The following is a 19,958-nucleotide window of genomic DNA, read 5'->3' on the forward strand; positions in this document are numbered from 1 at the left end:
TAACTTTGGTACCATGCCAAATAGCTGGGCACTGAGTGAAAACCAAAAGAAAATACAACCTAGCGAGAAAAGCTAGCCACGAAAATAAAAACCTCGAGGCGCAGCTCGGGACAAAAATGCAAACCAAAATACAACACCGGGGACAACGTCCCTCTACCATCGACTCACACAAGTCCAAAAGAAAAAACAAAACCCTTGAGGAAGGCGCCAGCACACACAACACTTCCAGCTGTACGCCTTCCTTACCTTTTAGATATTTCTCTTTCTTTAGCAATGAGAGAATTATCCCCCAGCACCGTACCCGACTCGTATAGGTTTAGAGTCTACCGGGCGCTTTACTGGCTTTGTGCCAAGGGCAAACGGTTGAACACAAAAGCACTGAAAACTAGTCCATGCTGGTCTTAAATATTCTCCCGGGAGGTAATTCCCCTGGAGTAAACGAGGAAAAGGTGGAAACAATTATCCTCGGCCATCTAGTGGCACCAGTGAGAATTACCTCCCACCATGACAGGACCCCCCTACTAAGGAGTGACCCCAGACGCTCCTTTAGCCCCCCGCCTGTGAAACTCACGAATCAGTTTGGGGTCTAAAATATCCCTAGAGGGAACCCAACAGCGTTCCTCCGGCCCGAAACCTTCCCAATCTATAAGGTATTGTCTCCCTCTGCCTATGCGACGTTCCGCCAGGATGCGACAGACGGTGTAGACCGGGCCCCCGTCAATTAATCGAGGGGGTGGTGGAGGAACTTCCGCAGGTGCCAGTACGCTCGTCGACACTGGCTTGAGACGGGAAACATGGAAGGTAGGGTGGATCCTCATAGAGCGAGGCAACTGGAGGCGCACCGTGACGGGGTTGATCTTCCTAATAATTTTAAAAGGTCCCACGTATCGAGGGGCAAGCTTACGCGACTGGACCCTCAATGGCAGATCGCGTGTGGACAGCCATACCCGCTGCCCCACCCTATAGCAGGGCGCTGCTCGATGATGCCTGTCGGCCAGCATTTTCTGGTTGGCCGTAGCTCTTAAAAGAGCCACTCGCACTTTCCTCCATGTGGCCAGGCACCGCCGAACAAAGGCCTCAGCAGAGGGCCCCTCTCTAGTTCCGGGAACAGAGGCGGGGGATAGCCAAATTGTACCTCAAACGGTGAGAGACCTGTGGACACATTTAGTAACGTATTGTGGGTGTACTCCGCCCACGTGAGCTGGCGGCTCCATGACGTGGGGTTGTCCATAGCCAGACACCGGAGCGTGTTCTCGAGAGTTTGGTTAGTACGTTCTGTCTGCCCGTTGGTCTCTGGGTGGAAGCCAGACGAAAGGCTCACCGAGGCCCCCAACAGAGAACAGAACGCACGCCAGAACCGGGAAGCGAACTGGGGTCCGCGATCAGAAACCACGTCCTGTGGGAGACCGTGAAGTCTAAACACGTGATCTACCACCAACCTAGCGGTCTCCCCTGCCGATGGTAATCTTGGCAGTGCCACAAAATGAGCCGCCTTGGAAAAACGGTCCACCACCACTAGAATGACCGTTTTACCATCCGATGGTGGCAACCCCGTGATAAAGTCTAGCGCGATGTGACTCCATGGGCGCTTCGGGATGGGTAACGGACGTAGCCACCCTGATGGTGGTCGGTGGGAGCCCTTGCTGCGTGCGCAAACTGGACACGCGGCTACGAATTCACGGACATCCTTTTCCATCCCGGGCCACCAGAACCGTCGAGACACCAAATCTTTGGTGCGGTGGACCCCGGGATGCCCCGCCAGCCGTGAGCATGTCCCCATTGTAGTACTTGGGAACGGACCCCCGCAGGCACAAAAAGGCTACTAGGTGGACCCCCCCCTGGACCCGGATCTTGGCGCAGTGCTCTCCGCACTGCCGACTCCACCTTCCAAACCACAGGCGCCACAATTTGAACCCCGGACAGAATGGGTTCAGGCTCGTGCTCCCTATCCGCCTTGTCAAAAACCCGTGAGAGGGCATCTGGCTTGGTGTTCTTGGATCCGGGGCGGTACGTCATAGTAAATGAAAAACGCGCAAAAAACAGCGCCCAGCGGGCCTGGCGCGAGTTGCGAGTCTTAGCCGATTGAATATATTCCAAGTTTTTATGATCCGTCCACACTGTGAACGGATGCTCCGCCCCCTCCAGCCAATGCCGCCACTCCTCCAAAGCTAGTTTGACCGCTAGCAGCTCCCTGTCTCCCACATCGTAGTTTCTCTCGGGTTGGGACAGCGACCGCGAGAAAAACGCACAAGGGTGCACCTTTTGGTCTTGGGGGGACCGTTGAGACAAAATAGCCCCTACCCCCAGCTCAGAGGCGTCAACCTCTACAATGAATGGTAGGGAGGGGTTCGGAGTTATTAAAATAGGTTCCGAACAGAACCTATTCTTCAACTCAATGAACGCAGCTTCCGCACGTGCTGTCCATACAAAACGCGTCGGGGCCTTCTTTGTGAGCGCGGTAATGGGTGCGACTACGGCGCTAAAATTACAGATAAAACGACGATAAAAATTGGCGAAGCCTAGGAACCTCTGCACTTGCTTAACCGATTCCGGGGTAGGCCAATTTTTTACAGCAGAGATTTTATTCTGGTCCATCTCTGTTCTACCTGCAGATGCAATGAACCCCAGGAAAGATACCGAATTAGCGTGAAACACGCACTTTTCAGCCTTCACAAAAAGGCGAGCCTCCAAAAGACGCGACAACACTAGTCTCACGTGGCGAATATGCTCAGAGATAGTGGCGGAGAAGATCAGGATATCATCCAGATAGACGAATACAAACCTCTCCAGCATTTCTCTGAGCACATCATTTACTAATGCCTGAAACACTTTGCGTTGGTAAGACCGAATGGCATGACGCGATACTCATAATGGCCAGAGTGTGTGTTAAACGCGGTCTTCCATTCGTCGCCCTCTCGTATGCGTACCAAATTGTACGCATTACGGAGATCTAATTTTGTGAACACCGATGCCGCCTGCAGGCGCTCAAACGCAGAGTTCATCAGCGGTAAGGGATATCTATTTTTAACAGTGATCACGTTTAGTCCCCGGTAATCAATACATGGCCTAAGACTGCCATCCTTTTTTTTAACAAAAAAAAATCCCGCTCCCGCTGGTGACGAAGATGGTCTGATAAAACCATTCGCTAAGGCTTCGCGAATGTATTCTTTCATTGCCTTGCTCTCAGGCACTGACAAAGAATAGAGTGCGCCCCGGGGTGGGACTGTCCCTGGGTGTAACTCGATCACACAGTCGTATGACCGATGCGGTGGTAGTGTGGTCGCGCGCTGCTTGCTGCTGAATACTTCTGCCAGCTCGCCATATACCCTCGGAACGTTGGTTGGTAGCGGAAATTCGATAGCCCCAACCATCCGTTCCTCACCCCCACTACCTGTGGTCTGAAAAAAGCTCTCAGTGTCCCAATCAGAACCCTCACTGCCCTCCCCGTCGTCAGTAAGACGATTCCAATCACACATGGAGTCCCACTCCAGGCTCCCCTCCTGCTCCTCCTCCCCCTCAGGCACCCTGACACTAGGATTATGGGGCTCCCTAGCCTCCTCCTCGTCCAATTCGGACCCTATGTCAGTCTCAATAGGAGGGGTCGAGGAGTTATACACATGATTGGAGTGCTCATCACACTGTGGACCCCACCGGGACACCGGGTTGCTCCCGTTACCCCAGTTTATTTGTGGCTGATGCTTTACCAACCAGACATGTCCTAAAATAATCGGATAAACCGGAGATTCCACCAAATAAAAATATATACGTTCCCAGTGCCCCCCAAACGGGATACGCATAACCACTCGCTCCGTTTTGTGACAAACCACCCCGGAACCCAATGGGCGGCCGTCCAGCGCCGTAATGGATTGGGGCTGCGGTATAGACCGAACCGGCAGATTATTTTGCCTAGCCCACTGACGGTCAATAAAGTTGTCCACTGCCCCAGAGTCGATAAAAGCTTCTGTCCTCACTACGGCCCCCTTCCACGTCAGTTCGACGGGAAGCACTGTGCGAAAGCTAATACCTGCACCTGGTCCCACTAGTGACTCTCGCTCCACTAGTGGGACTGCTCTTTTGCTTTCCGGTTAGGACAGTTTTTTTATTAAGTGCCCTGGCTGTTTACAAAAGAAGCACAACCATTCTCTCCCAGGCCGCGCCAGCGTGGTGCTGTCAAGCTGCATGGGTTCCTCCAATTTGTGTACCCCCTGTCTCCGCTCCGCCTCTGTAAACTGGCTCAGGGAGGGCGGAACCGGCCAATTGAAACTGCCCATTCTGCCGGCTCTCTCTCGCTCACGTTCCCGAACCCGGTTATCAATGCGAATCGCTGTCGATATTAGCAAGCCTAAATGCCCCGGTGGCTCCACTGTGGCCAGCGCGTCCCTCACCGAGTCTGACAGTGCGCATGTAAAGAGTGTCATTAGCGGTTCGTCCGCCCACCCCGTCTCCCCTGCCAGAGCCTGGAACGCCACTGAGAACTCTGCCACACTCTGAGTTCCCTGCCTCATCCACGTTAATCGGGCCGCCGCCTCTTTACCCGTGACATTGTGGTCGAATACTCTTGTCATCTCCTGCATTAGGAGCTGGGAGCTGCTCATTAGGGGGGATTGTGCCCGAATCAGCGGATCTGCCCAGGCCAGAGCGGTCCCGGTCAACAGGGATAAAATAAACGCTACTTGGGAATCCTCGATTGAGAATCGTGAGGGTTGGGCTTTAAAAAAAATTAAGCACTTGGAAAGAAACCCCCTACATCTACCCGCCTCTCCCCCGTACCGCAACGGCAACTGTAACTTAGGTTCCCGTATTAGTGGTGAAATGGGCTGGGATGCGGATCCCGTAGATGGGGAGGAAGTGAGTGGCTGGGGGTTGTAGGGATGTGGTGCCTGTGCTTGTGGGGAATGGAACTCGCTTGCCAGTAATCGAAAACTATCGGCAAGCTCCATCAACACATCTTGCTGCCTGCCCAGCCTAGACAGGATCTCGTCCTGCCTCTGAAAAACAATGGTCTGCTGCTCGGTGGTAGCTGTCTGCTGGGTGTGCAATTCCTGCAACGCCTGCCCCTGCCTAGCTAGCATAGCCTGCTGAGCGGCTACCACCGCTTCTAGTGGGGAGTGTCCCATCTCCCTTCCAGTACTGGTCGCTGGTCTCTCCATGGTGGCTTTTGTGTTCTGTAGCGTAGGAAGCTAAGCGGAGAGCCAGGGGCGACCAAAGGTAGAACCTTTTTTAACCAACACGTGAACGTGTTAGTCACTAAATCCCAGGGAGAACCGAAATAGGGATACCCAGCTAGGAACAGGACTTCTCCCGGAACAATGGGAGGAATAGAAATTAAACAAACCAAATTTCGAAATCGCAAACAGAAAAGTAGCTCAAAAACGGCTAGCGAACGTAAAACAACCCTTAAATAACCAGGGCGAACCAATAACTTTGGTACCATGCCAAATTGCTGGGCACTGAGTGAAAACCAAAAGAAAATACAACCTAGCGAGAAAAGCTAGGCACGAAAATAAAAACCTCGAGGCGCAGCTCGGGACAAAAATGCAAACCAAAATACAACACCGGGGACAACGTCCCTCTACCATCGACTCACACGAGTCCAAAAGAAAAAACAAAACCCTTGAGGAAGGCGCCAGCACACACAACACTTCCAGCTGTACGCCTTCCTTACCTTTTAGATATTTCTCTTTCTTTAGCAATGAGAGAATTATCCACCAGTACCGTACCTGACTCGTATAGGTTTAGAGTCTACCGGGCGCTTTACCGGCTTTGTGCCAAGGGCGAACGGTTGAACACAAAAGCACTGACAACTAGTCCATGCTGGTCTTAAATACTCTCCCGGGAGGTAATTCCCCTGGAGTAAACGAGGAACAGGTGGAAACAATTATCCTCGGCCATCTAGTGGCACCAGTGAGAATTACCTCCCACCATAACATTTTCCCCCGTGGACTTCGGTCTTGACTCTTGCACTGTCTTCGACTCAGAGCCTGCCTACCATTCGTCTGCACTACTGCCCAGCTGTCAGCTTTCCTGGTGACTGGACTTTTTGCATGGTGTACCGATTTTGAGATTGCCTTCTCCCTCGGTACTGTACTTTGGTTTTGGCTGGATTTAATGTGTATGAACTTTGCTTGTTTTTCAACCACACTCATTGGACAATCCCTTATTAAAGCCCTGATGGGACTTTATTACATCTTTGTTTGTCTGAGTCGTACATTTTGGGTCCGACCCCCACGCACCTGTCTCATTGACATGTGAGGACATGCCTTATCCTTTAATGTTTAAGTTAAGAGCCCAATAAGGACCAATCAAGGTCAATGCTATTAGGTGACACTACAAGACCTTGACTAACTAACGTCAGCTAGCTATGGTTAGCTAACAGTTACTGCCAACTAGATGGCAAACTTGTCCATTATGGCTTTGGGGCAAAAATACATCTTTCACGAGTAGGGGTGATCCGAGTACTCATTTTAGACAAGAACCCATAACGATTGACTTTTTTCCGATCACAAGTGTTGTACGAGTAATTTAATTATTATCAGTGATCAGAGAATTGGCCAGCTTTATTCATATATTTTTTTACATTGGCTGCAGTAGCTGTACATCAATGACAAATGCGTAACATAAAGTTAACAGTGTTTCGTTATAGGCCAGTTCCTCCCTGGTTCTTCCCCCTTATATTAGTAAAAATTACTACCTGCTGCTATTTTCCTCACTTCTCTGTTGTGCACGTTAAGAGACTGTTGCGTGAACTTGTTCCAATCGTAGATTAAGGATATCACTACTTAACTAGTATCCTGTCAGTGTGACCAGAGGTGCGTTCAAGATTGCAAACGTTAGCAAACATATTCACATTTTTTTCTGTTCGCCACAAACGTTAGCTAACAATTTGAAAAGGTAGTGTGCCGCAAACAGAAATGGCTGCAGAATCGAATACATGCACACGTGTAGCTGGGAAATATGTGTGCAATGTTCTAAAAACAATGTCATACATCACATGTTATAGGAACCACTTCTTATTTTTAGTTCTATGAACAGTCTCAGAACTTTTGTCTAGCATGATTTCTTTTGTGTAACAAGAACGTTGTTTGAGCAACATTCTAAAAATACTCAGTAAAAAGATTTTGTACATCACATGGTCCTCATTTCTAGTTCTAGGAACATTATGTCTGAATGTTTGCATGACTTATTTTTTTGTGCAACTGGACAACGTTTGTGAGCAATGTTCTTAAAAATGCTGAGAAGCAAAAAGAACATTCATCATTTTTAGTTTTAGGAACGTTATGCCTGCTTTATGTTCTGTGAGCAACGAATGGTGCTGGGAAAATGCCCTTATCAATTTAAAAAGTAATCCACACCCGTTAAAATACTATGAAGTAGGTCAGTTGGACTTGCCAGTTGCCACCTTCATGCTGTGCTTTTGTGATTACTAGCCTTGGTACTAACGAGCAAGCAAGCTAGTCTAATTATCATTAAAACAACGTTATCTCCGTCAACTTACAAATAGGCAATTCATTTCTGAAGCAGGTAGTTACATTTTGCATAGTTTTGGTAGTTTAGGCTAGTGATTAGTCACCCCCTTTTCTTTACAGCCAGTTTTCGAAAAACATGATGTTTGAAGGGAATGAAGTGTATTATTGTTTGGGCATGTCGCAGTGTGTTTTCTCTGTTAAAATAAGTTTAAATCAATCCATTTTGATTGGGAAATAAGAAACAGCATAAACACTGCTAGAAGAGGCAAATACACCTCCAATGAAAGGCAAAATACTTCTCACCCCCGGGTCTTAGGAAGTGTGTGTACTGGAAAGCTATGTTCTGTTTGATTGCCATTGAATTGCATCCTTCCTAACTTTCTTTCTCAAAGAAACCACTGATATAATGTGACTGAATTGGTCTAAACAACTGAACACTGACTGACTGCATTACTTACACTGACTGACTTGCATTGCTATGTCTGTGGTTTCTTCATAGAATATTGTGTTTCAGTGGAATTTAAACGGGTCCCATGTTATGAGCAGAGAGTGTGATTATGGTTAGCGGCAGTGTAGTAACATCAGGGTAGGAATATTGTGTGTCAGTAGGGTGAGTGCCATTTTTTTTTTTGCTTGAGCCTCTGCCCCCCAAAATGTCTGTGCACAGCCCTGTTACAGAGGTTTTAGAACCAATAAAAAACATAACTGAATGTTCTCAGAACATTCCCTGTTTGCTGGGTAAATACACAACCCGGCCCCACATTCCCATTGTTCATGTCTCATTTCCTTCATTTACTAGATAGCACGATGTGCCTTTGCATAGAACATTCATTTGCTTTTTGTGGAAGCCCCCGCAATCTGCACAAATGTGTATTTTAATGTAGGAGCACCAGATTTGTTTATCCGCCCATGGAGGAATTGGCGTCATTGCTTCCACGCCATTTCCATTTCCCTTGTTTTATAAGTGGCTGCTGCCTGGATTTGCCAGCAGTGATTTATCGCTTCCAGGGATGCATTTCAACTGTCAAACTCTGGCCTCCCCTGGTACCCTTCCTGGCCTACATGATGTACACACACATACACACACACACCTCACAAAATATAAATGTTTCATTGGAGCAAAGGAATGGAAGCATTTCCTGAATACAGACAGAAAGTGAAAGACTGGAAGATTCTGAAATCTGTCACAATGCAGAGTGGAGGTAACATGGATAAAACAAGCAGCGTTTCCTTGTCTTACGGTATTGCTGTCATTTTTGTGCTATGTATTTGTAGCATACCTCAAATCCCAGACAGTCTTTGGAAATGAAGATAAATGCTCACTCTTCAACTCAAACTAATTCACAAAACATAAAAAATCACCTGATTCAGGGGTCAATACAAACATATTTAATTAAAAATCCATTCATCCATTTGTATTGTATAATATGGATCAACTGTACAGAGTGGTGTGCAGTGGGGTCCCTTTTCAATGAATATCGAAGTGAACCAAGGAAAACCTGACTTCTAAATGGTACAAAGTTAACATGACACATTCATTTAAAGCAAGCAATTTTAAAGTAATAATAAAAAAGGAAGGGAACCATGTCAGTTAGTGCTTTGTAACTCCTCCTCGGGCAACTATAAGAACTTGTAAATGCTTCCTGTAACCAGGTAAGCCAGTCTTTCAATTTTGGTATTCATGGGATTTTTTCCCCATTCTTCCTTGCAGAACACCTCTAGAAATATTATTCGGCCTCCTTGCATGTATGACATGTTTGAGATCTCACAGATTTTCAATAATATTCAAGTCTGGGGACTGTGGTGAACATTCCAAAACCATCATCCGCCACCTTGTTCCAAAAGGCTTCAGGCTTCTCAATGATTTCTTTTGCATACTTCACACGCGTAATTTTGTATTGAGGTCGTTCTTTCTGGCAAAGTCTTTGTTTAACATATGTTGTACTCTTGGTCCTGTGAACAGCTAGTCCTGTGTGTGCTACTCTTTTCTGCAGCTGTATTGCAGTGATGTGTGGGTTCTTCTGAGCATTTCCCACCAGGTCTCAGGCCATTCTATCTGAAATCTTTCTTGGTCTTCCAGACCTTGCCTTGACTTCAACTGTTCCATTTATCTTCCATTTTTTAAATAATGTTCCTGACTGTGGAAGTAGATTGAAACATTGAAAGAGTTTTTGTAGCCTTCTCCTTCTTGGTGGAAATGCACCATCTTCATTCTGACATCCTTGGACTGTTTAGAGGAAACCATGGTTGTTAACACCAGATAGAACAGCCACTGCAGTTGAATACTTTAGAAGGCATGTAGTTACATCAGAATATAAAGTTCAGCCCCTGGAATTATACTCAACTGACTCATTGAAGCCATAATTAGTAAATCACCTGGGTTATCATCTTCTTAAAAAGTAACAAAGAATAATCCAAAAGGGTTCCCAGTTAATAATGTAAATAGAAAATAATCTTGCTTTAAAATTTGCAGAAAGTTCTCATGTTTAACTATGTACCGTTTAGAGTTCAGGTTTGCTTTTGATCATGTACAGATTAATTATAACAGAAATTTAAAGCAGGGGTCCAAAACTTTTGCACCCCATTTTGAGTGTTTGTGGATGTCTGAATTAATGGACAGTGAAAACCCGAGAGTGACTGCAGTTATTTCTAGATCTTCAGTAAGAATGTCTGTCTGGATTCTCCTCAAGGGACATACAGTCCATTCTAAATTGTATGGGTCAGCCAAGCGTGACCTGTATAGAGTGGAGAATGGACAATTGAACCCTAGTGCTCACAACATATGTCTCTCCTCCTGAGAGATACACAGCTTGCATTTGTGCTGCACCTAGTGATTGCTTTCACTTTTTGTAGCCTTCATGTGATCATTTTAAGTTATACATGTAATATAAGCAAAAGTATATGCAGTACTGTAGTAATATACACTAGGGCTCCCCAACTCATTTTTCATGTCCAAACCCCCCACCCCCCCAAAAAAAACAGCAGACAGCAGTAGGTATCCAGGACCAGGGTTGAGGACCTCTGGTATATAGTTTCTCCATCACATGACCTTGGTGGTGTCCACAGAGGGATCATGCACATGTTCTTAATGCCCATATGACTCAACATTTGACTGAAGACACAAGTCACTCACTGAGCTAAAGAACCACGACCATAGACCAATGGACAAACTGTACTTCTGGAGTAACACCCTGGGGAGGGGTAAGCAATCCTGGTGTAAAGAACGTGAGCTGTGTAAGTTGTTCTGGATAAATGTGTTGTAATAAATTATCTTTCACAGAAAATTTGAAGTCAAGGCATATTGAAAGGACAACATGAGCTTATTGGTTTGTTTCAATTAAAATATTTAATCTAATTACATGAAGTAGAATTGTCAATTTAATTGAAATTGATTGGACCCCAACATGCCTCCATACATACAGATGGAGCCAGTCAGCATATGCATTGCTGTAAGGGATATTTTTTTGAAAACCCAGCAGTACCTTGTAATGCAAAGCAATGCAGCATAGCCTGCATAACTGAATCTAGTAAAATGAGATACATGTCCAAACAGAAACACAAATGCTCTGATACATTCAAAATATCAACAAGCGTGTATGAATGTACAGTAGGCTATGCATATGTATTCATTAAATGGAGGATGGGCTCACAGGTTGATTAATTGTATTACAACCCCAATTCCAAAAAGGTTGGGATGGTAAATGAAATGCAAATAAAAACATAAAGCAGTAATTTATACATTTACTTTAACTTTGAAGGTGTTCCAGGTTTTACCAAATCAGCTGCATTGTTTTTTGAAGATTATACATTTATTCTGAAATGTATGCCTGCAACACATTCCAAAAAAGGTGGGACAGGGGTAAATTAGGACTAATAACAACGTAACAAGTTGAAATAACAAGGCGATGTGAAACAGGTGATGTTAAACAGCTGAGCCTCCAAGGCCTAGTCCTTCAAGAGCAAGGATGGGTCGAAGCTCACCAATTTGCCAACAGATCTGTCAGTCAAAACCACTTCTGAATGACATCACTGTCTTAAAAATCGTAATGCATCTGTAATGGATATCATGGCATGTGCTTGGGAATACTTTTGTAAACCTTTGTCAATCAACACCATTCGCCGCTGCATCTACAGATGCAAGTTAAGGCTGTACAATGCAAAGCAGAAGCCATCACACATCAGCACAGTCCAGAAGCGCTGCCGACTTCTCTGGGCTCTGCCTCATCTGAGATAGACAGTAGCACAGCGGAAGTGTGGTCCGATGAGTCAACATTTTAAATAGTTTTTGGACAAAACAGCCACTGTGTTCTCGGGCCAAAGAGGAACAGGACCATCCAAGCTGTTATCAGTGCCAGGTCCAAAAGCCAGCGTCTGTCATGGTATAGGGGTGTGTCAGTGCCCATCGCATGGGTGACTTGCACATCTGTGAAGGCACCATTAATTCAGATAGATATGTACAAAAACAGCAACATATGCTGCCATCCAGACGCCATCTTCTCTGGGGACGTCCCTGCATTTACCAGCAGGACAATGCCAAACCACATTCTGCCCAGATTACAAGTGCATGGCTGCATAAACAGGGAGTCCGGGTGCTAGACTGGCCTGCCTGCAGTCCTGAACTGTCTCCCATTGAGAACGTGTGCCGCATTATGAAGATGGAAAGGCGCAATGAAGGCTCCATACAATTTTGTAGCTGAAGACCTGCATAATAGATAAATGGGGGAAAATCCTGCTTGCTAAACTTAACCAATTGGTGTCTTCTGTGCCCAAATGCTTAATAAGTGTTATTAAAAGATGTGATGTGAAGTATGCAAAAGAGGTGATGTTACACAGAGGAGGTGATGTTTTTTGGAGCATGTTACATTCATCTGATTTGAAAGGAGTGGTATATTAAAAAAAAAAAAAAATTAATTCACAAGATAAAACATCAAATAATGTGTTGTATTGTTTCCAATATAGTACAGGGGGAATAGAATTTACAAATCAGCTTTTTGTTTTTCTATTTCCGTACTGTCCCAACAGTATGAATTGGGGTTGTATATGATTAATACACAATACAATGTTTTCCATAATGTTACCTTGTTAAACTTTTATGCAAGCTATTTATGACTAAAGTTATGCCTGTTCAATTTGGAATTCATAACAGATACTTAAAAACATATAACTGCACCATATGTAGTCATTGGTTTATAAGGAAGGCATATCCACTTCAACATATCGCATAGTAGTCTACCCGGTGACAATACGACAGAATAACTTCATCTTTGTGTAAATTCAGCCATAACCTGTCACGTCAAACACAGAAAGCACTGCAATTGACTGCTCATTGAAAGTATGAAATATGTGTGCTCTGTTAACATATATAATTAAGATGAAATGCTTGCTTTTTCGTGTCAGTACCTTTGAGGGTGCTTTTAATGGATCAATCTCAATTTAGAAACTACTTACTTAGAAAGCTTCTGTTCCATTATATCATTCTTGTGTCCTGGGATATTCCTGATCCATGTTCGCTCCCAGACAAACCATCTAGTGTGGGAGTTGCCTGCATCAAATTTAGTGTCACAATCCCATCAGCCATGGGGAAGTCAAATTACACTCGTTTTCTGGATGCCTGACAGCAGCCCATGAAGCCATTTCTCACATCCCACCACGTAATGGAAGGAACCAGAGGAATAAGAAGCTAACAGGATAATTGCTTCAGCAAACCATGGCATTTTAGGAATGGATGGACAGTCTAATCGGCGGGGTAGGGGGGCAGGGGCGGGGAGGAAAAGGACTCCTAGTGATAACAGGAGTTAATGCCTAGCTGTCTGTCCTGATCGCTCTTGGAACTGGACAGAGGGGGAGGTGGAGGGGCACGCGTCTGGGTTACATAAAATCATGGACATTTTATGAATAATGTCAGCTGCTAGTATTTTTTTTGTCCATCCAGTCCATTTAATTACATTTTTTATTTAATATTTAAATCAGTTAAGGTTAATGGTGCCATCACTGTGATCATTTAAGTAGTATCAGTATCGTTGGAAATTTCTCTGACTTCTCTGACCTTTAGGAACCCCTGGAATATTAATCTCCGAATGGGTGATTAATATCTGACTTTGAAATATGGTGCTGTGCTTTTCAATAAGTTTTACTTGCATTGCATTCCAGTTTCCTACAATGTAACTTCAGCCATCCACCCAGTAAAAAAAAAGAATACATTTTAAAAAGAAGAAAATGCCTTCACATTTTAGAGTGAGTTATATGTGTACTATAGGGGCCATTCTACAGAAGTCATACAAATTGAGGGTTGGAAAAAAGTATACATTTTTATTATTTTTCTAAAATTCATTTATAACACGTGTTACATTTAATCTAAGATCAGTGGCGGCCGGTCAATAGGGGCGCAGAGCACCGGCCACCCCCAATCTGTCAATGTAGAAAAAGAAAACACAAATGGTATATATATAAATTTGTTCATTAAAATATTTGTAACATCAGAATCAACGATTTACCAGAAATAAAATCGGGTACATGAATATGTAGGGCCAGATTTACGTACATGAAGCTCGCAGCGCAAAATTCCGCCTGACAAGGGTATGTTGGTGTTAAATGAATGTCTTATTTATGAAGTCTTTGCCTATGAATCACATTTTGCGAATGAGGCAGATCTTAAACAGTGCAGTTAAAACACGTGTGTCGTGCACTGAATATCTTCACTGCATGTGGTGATGGCCATGTATCTGGTGCCGCATAAAATCATATCCAGCACAGGGGAAAATGGGTACATACACTCATACATACGTACATGCACTTTATTAGGAATTATTACTTTATTACACCTACTTATTCATTCACATCAACCATCAGAATGGGGAAAAAATGTGATCTGTGCTGCAACTGTGGAATGATTGTTGGTGGCAGACAGGATGGTTTGAGGATCTCAGAAACTGCTGATCTCCTGGGATTTTCACACACACTAGTCTACAAAAAAACTTTAAATCATTTAAATTATATATATAATTTAGGGGTGAATTAAAATGATTTTAAAATATGTATATTAAATATGTATATCCACTTCAATAATCCACATGTTTGGATTATTGAAGTGGAAAACTACAAATTCTCTCTGTAAATTTGAAAAATGTGATCATATGAATTTGATAGATTCTTATTTATGAGATTATATTTACCATCACTAGCACAATATCTTGGATTTATGATTGACTATTCATATTGTTTTAAATTGTAACTAGGTGTTTCAGTTGTGACCAGATTGTTATGGCTCTGACGGCTCTTACTACTTACTACCACTACTGAATAATAACACCTCTAATCACAAATACATGCAAAAAGATATATGTCACAAGCAGCTCCATAATGTTGTAAGGCTGGAATACCCTTTATTAGTTGCACCGTTACACAGTCAGTGAGCAGGTGAAGTGGCGTTCCTCTGGTGGTGCTGCCATAAGTGCTGCTGGAAGTTTACAACCACAACAGCACACAATTGTATTCCAGTAGACCATAGGCCCTTCTCTGCACCTTGTTAGGGTGTATGAAGGGCTGACAAGGGAAGACCATCTGTTCTCTTGTCAATCACTCTGTCTCAGTACTCTCAGGGTTCAGTCACTGGAATTAATTAAGCATGGGATGTTTCATGACAAAGCAGGTTTAGGGTATATTCATGTGTAATATCATTTTGCTTGTTTCAGTGCAACTGGTGCAATGGTCTAATTTCCACAACAGTAAACCTAGGCCTTGGTAACCATCCAGGAACCTGGGGAGAACTGTGGAAACCTGCCCCCGTGAAGCCACCTGTCTCTATCTCTTCACCAGCACCCACCACCTGGAGAGCAATACTTCTAAATCCGAATTGACTAAATTTGGATTTGGACCATTTTTAGATGGAGATCAAAGGCCTGGTTTCGGCTTATAAGGTGCACACCGTGTGTATACCTTCTAATTACAGGGTGTCTGCAGCCAGACCCCCATATGTAGTCTTTGTTACCAGGTATGACTTTTAAGAATTTTTGTAATACTTTTATTTATATTTAATTTGTAATTGAATGAGATTAAGCAAAGTAACCTGCCTGGTAAAATAAATTGTTATACTTGATTTGTGTGGTTTCCCTTACTGACAGTCAGTGTTACACAGGGAATGGGTGGTTACCCCCTCGAGTTGGTCTAGGGAGGATGTCAAATTACACTTACTGTATCAAGGCGTATTGCACCCGTAGACCTCTGACAGTAAATCACTCGCCTCCACGTGGTAGTTCATTCATGTCGAGAACAGTCGTAGCTAATGTTGGTCTTCTTGGGTCCCTGAGCCGCCATTCAGCCACACCCAAGAGTAACTATTCCTGCAACCTCTGGAATGACTGCAGATATCTAGCCAGCTTGTGAGACATTCACATAACGTGCGATGTAACATGCGGTGGGACCAGCAGAGGACTGTTCAGAGAGTACATCTCAGTACAGGACTCCTTTCTCAATCTAGTCTAAATTATAAATAAGACATCTACCGAAAGGTAGATAACTAATTAAAATTATTATTCAAATGGAGTCAGATATAACGAAGGTAGATTTATTGGCCCAATTGTGGAGATTCTTGGTCAGCCCGGACCAGTAGAAAGCGGAAGGCAGAGTGGTACTACTGTCTTTGGTTTATTTATTGGCTGATCTAGTTTCTCCGCATAGCGGTCATTAACATTTAACCCTATTAACATTCTTAAAGCAACACCAGAAGGACAAACACACAGATACCTTCACCCTCACTAAATTCCGTCATTGGGTTAGCGTGGGGTTTTACAATGTTTTGATCGGACATATTTTTTCTCAATATGGCAATTCAGTTGCGGTGCCCTGAAATGGGGTGGCTATGTATAAAAAGTCCTGTAATTTCGACCTCGTGAAATCCAAATGTTTAACTACCCTTTAATAAAAGCTGAGAATGTGCCTATTAACTTCCGTCCAATCTTGTGATCATGTTGACACACAGACAGAATAAGAGACTTATTCTTCCACTTTAAATGGAAATAATATGTTTACATAAACATACAAGTGCATTTATTAACTGACTATTTTTTGTCTTTAATAAGATTTGAGTGTTGCCAACCAAAACGGTCCTATCAAAAAGTACCATTTGTTTTGGTTGTAAATATTACGGTTGGCCACAAAAGAAAGGTTTTAGCAAGCATAGGTTGGCAGCCACTTCTCTGTGCAGATGCAATCTACTGTTATAAAATTGTTTTCTTTTTGTGTAATATGAAAACGTAGGTGTTTCTGTGTGATGTCTTTTGTCGTCACAGACTAATTTTCAGATTTTGAAGTACAATCATATAAAAATGCTAAAACCTGGCAACTCACCATTTGCTCTTGATTCAGATGAAAGCACTCATTTCCTTGGTAAAAGGACACAAACAGTGTGTGTTTTTGCTGTGGCATAAAAATTGGGGGCAGCATTATTTGTAACCACAAATTCAATTTTGATTTAATCAGCTCTTCTCATCATTCACTCAGTAGCCTACTGCTGTAACTGCGGCCGTTGCAGGTGTGTGTTGGCAAAATGACAAGTCTGTTTCTATAAGTGTCCAGCAGAATGCAAGAGAAGTTCCGATACCGATGGTTGTAGCGGGAAAAGTTTAGAATAATGGCAGCATAACATTAAACCCTGCACATTCAATATCATTATACTCTTGGTGGCTCTTCTGAATGGCTGATGTACGGTGATGAACTCTAAAATGTAATAAAGATTAACCAAAACATTTGTGGTTACAAATGCATATTATGACAGGACTGTTACTTGAAGAGCAATGAGAGGGCACAGCGTAGGTGAAAATAGGAGGTTTTCAGAGTAAAAAGGAAGTATAGCTGTCAACTAGAGCTATCATTTGAAAAATGGGCTATCACTGACAGCCTCAGGGCCAAATGCAGCCTGCCATAGAGTCCTGTCACTGAGACTAAAACAAAAAGTATAATTTCGATTTTTTTTTTATTATAGAGCATCTGCACAGTTTCAGTATCCTTCCCATATACTTTTAGAAGGCATTTATTTATATGTTACAATGCATTATATTCATACACTGTTCAATTAAATAGAATGGGCAAAACGTTTGGACCTTGAGCAGGATTTCTTTAAAGAATTTTTTCCAGGAAGAAGTGGTCAATAAACCTTTATATAGACAAATGATCATCAAACTGGGCTTCTGGTTATGTTTTCCAATCAAAGACAGCACACTGTTGTCAACATTGAACTGTTCTGAGACCTGACCTGAATCACTTATACCCAATACCCAACTGAATAAGCAGCTGATATATGGGATAGTGTAAGTGGATAAATGCAACCGCTCAGAAAATTAAATAAATAAATAAATAAATACATGAAATATATCTGACTGCATGCTGAGGTCCTCCCTGTGTGATAGCTTGCTTGGGAGAACTGGCCTCCTAGATGTTACTGGGGGGAATATGGAGCAACATTCTTATGACTGTTCTTCACCAAAGGGAGGAACTAATGCTCCAATAACACACAGGGCCATCCAGGGAATTGGGGGGGTGGGGGGATAAATCAGATTCAGCAGAGGCATTCAGGAGACAGGGCGTCAGGGCTCACGGCCTCCCAGCCCCCCCTTTGCGCAATGAGCAACCCAAACATGGCCCTCCCCTGTTCACGGCAATCAATCTTCTCCATTGCAACCTGCTGATCAAAAGAGGCGAGGTGAAAGAAGAATGACTTACTTTCAAGGCTTTAGTGAGGCTGTATATACACTCAGGTCTTCGTGAGGTTAGATTTGTGGCTGATGTTGCACCTCCGTGGACTAACTCCCTGCTCCTTTGACCTCATATTTCTCTCTGCCTCGCCACCGGAATGGTCTTTAGTGTATTATGAGTACATGAAATGCCCCATATATCACATTAATCACTGTGAATGCTGCGGCAAAGATGCAGTCCATATGTGTGGACATGAGACCTAGGTCAAATGCTTTATTTTGAATACTTCAACTCATTAGACACCAGTAAAAATCCTGCAGTTTAAGTTTTTGTTACATAGAATGTATGTATGTATAGTATATGTTACATAGAAAGAGATCAAGAGATCTGCAGAAGTATTTTTCTATTATGTTAAGTGTTAAGGCTAAGTATTATAAATATGTATTTGACCCACATTTGATAAACACTTTTGGAGAATGGAAGTCCCTCTGTGGTCAGTGATTCCCACGCTCTAGGATGATTTTGGCTGAAGCAATGAACCAGGAACTCTGATGCATATTCAAATTAATGCTTGAAGGAATCCCAGTGCATGAGATATTTGGTGAATTGATTTTCCACAACCAATGAGTTGTATGCAGGCTGGGTATACTCTGTTATTTTGTTTCCAGGCTGTGACCAAAGGTTTGGCGTAACTAAGGTGCAGGGTGGGGGAGAATTGAGAAAGGCAGGTGCTTAAGACGCCGTTGTCCCAGCAACAAGCCTGGCTAAATTGTGAAATCCCTTTATAAAACTGAACGTCGTGAAACATCAACAATCTAATCGGGCTAACCGAGTTGGCGATGTGTATGAAATGGAGGCCAGAAAACCCAGGGTTAGCGCTTAAATTAGCTTGCCAACCCCCACGGTACGCCCTAAGAGCTTAGAAGATAGAAAGAGGTCAAGGTTCCAGCAAAATAAATGGGGATGTCATCAGAATTGAACTATGATGACGTCACTGAATGACAGAGCACCATGCAGCACTCAACCTTATTATTTGTCCGTTTCACCGTTTAAGCTGCTTTTAGTAGCTTAAGTTACAGTGTCTGAATTACCATTAGCCTATGCTGATAGCAACATTAGCTAACGTTACTGATGCACGTAATGAATCCGAGCATCTGATTCACCTACGATCGTCTGTAGAAAAGGAATCGACTGCTTAAATATTATTGATGTTAATGTTTACATTGCAAGTAAATCATGTTTCTATTTTGACTGTATGTCTTTGCTTTTGTCGTAAACTGACTGTTTACCCACAACTGAATGATGAAAAATACATCATCAATGTGCGCCCAAAGATGCTAAATAATTTTTTTTAAACAAAAAAGCTTTCCTGATAATCCAAGCTTCTCAAAATGATTAGTGCGCTAACATATGCCACCTGGTGGTGGATGTGCAAACAACATGTAATTACTGTGGAAAAAACAAAAAATCTGCCGGCAGATCTCCGGGGGCAGAAGCTGGCAAATGAAACGCGAAACCACTGTCACAGTTGGGGAATTCCTGCCACAGTCACTGATAGCTTGAGGATGAATGAGGTCAGGAACTGACTGATATGGACAAACTTTACCAGAGGGCTACACAATATGGGTCACAGGCAGGCGTAGACAAAGATCAAAGAATGTAAAAATAAATAAATCTATTTCAATTATTTTTCCCCGCAATGTGATTCAAAGGGGTTTAAAAGTTAACTACAAGCATTTGAAATCCGACCATTGTAATTATTTTTTATTTGGTTTTCCAGCACCAACTTACTGAACTACAAAC

Source organism: Conger conger, chromosome 5 (assembly GCF_963514075.1).
Source record: "Conger conger chromosome 5, fConCon1.1, whole genome shotgun sequence".
In the NCBI taxonomy this organism is placed as follows: domain Eukaryota; kingdom Metazoa; phylum Chordata; class Actinopteri; order Anguilliformes; family Congridae; genus Conger; species Conger conger.